The following is a 1,377-nucleotide window of genomic DNA, read 5'->3' on the forward strand; positions in this document are numbered from 1 at the left end:
CAGACATGGGCAACTGGTGGCCCAGGGGCCACATGCAGCCCCAAAAGCGAATTCCTCAAAATTGTAATTCCAGAAGTTGGAAGCAATATGAAGCCCACATTACTACACAAAATATCAGCAGCAAAATGCTCAAAATACACAAAAAAAAAATCCAAAAATGCACAAAATGGCTCATATGACATAAAATGACTACAAAGACAGACATAACCACTTAAACAAACAACATGACTACAAAAACATTACACAAAATTGTAATTACACAAAATTACAGGAAAATACAGAAAACAACAACCAAAATACAGAAAGTGGCTCCAAAAAGGCACAAATTTACAACAAAAATGCAAAAAAATTACAAAAAAATGCATAAAATTACAGAACACAAAAATAACAAAAACACACAAAATGGCTAAAAACTGACAAAATATCAACACCACATGACAAAAAAAGAGTTGCCTATAATGTATATTTTATTTTGTAGCTTTATAGCATGTAGATAATTTTATAATCACATAATAAAAAAAAAAAAAATTGAATTTGGAACAGATGTGCATGATGGTCACACACATTTTGAACTCGCTATATTAGGAGATATACAGTATGTCACCTGGTCTCTCCATCTGCAGTGTCCTTCACTTCCTTTTCCTGTGCATCTCCCAACAAACAGTCTGTCCTGTCAGACCTTATCTCCACTTTAGCTGCTCACCGACTCATTTTCAATCCTGTCCATTTATGGTCACAAATAGGGAAAGCATTCACACTTCCAAATGATCATATTGGTTCAGAAAACTTGGTTTGGTGTGAATTTTAACAACATTAAACGACACCCGGATATTTATCGACAACGAAAGTTTCTAAACTGTAAAAACAAATTTAAAGTAATTTATTCATACAGTAAGCAAATTTTATTCTCTCTAAACCCCTCAAGCTTCCCCGTCTCCCTTTCGCGCACACAAAAGCAGAAGTAATGCACAAAGAGCCACACTATACTTGCAGATTTCCGACTGCAGCTGTGTGGCTTGCAGGCATGGCCTACACACAGCAGGCTCGTTGAATTGCAGATTTCTTGATGGTGTGATCATCCAGGCATACATGCACGGAAGGAAAGGCCTGGATTTCTCTCCAGAGTCTTCCCTCCCAGTCTCTCTTCCTGCCACATCTGCTGACTACTGCTGTGAGTTTGGGATTATAATGGACAGCCCCATCTGCCTCGCTATTTGTCATGTAAAAAGTATTTCAGGACTTTGGGGTAAAATTTCATTTCGAACAGGACCTAAATTAGTTTATGTGCAAGAAAGTTTCTGAGATTTCACTAGTTTCTCAGTTGAAGATTAACACTGAAGGTTTGGTCTGGCCATAAATGTACAGATTGTCACACTT

This window comes from Gouania willdenowi, chromosome 14, assembly GCF_900634775.1.
Source record: "Gouania willdenowi chromosome 14, fGouWil2.1, whole genome shotgun sequence".
In the NCBI taxonomy this organism is placed as follows: Eukaryota; Metazoa; Chordata; class Actinopteri; order Blenniiformes; family Gobiesocidae; genus Gouania; species Gouania willdenowi.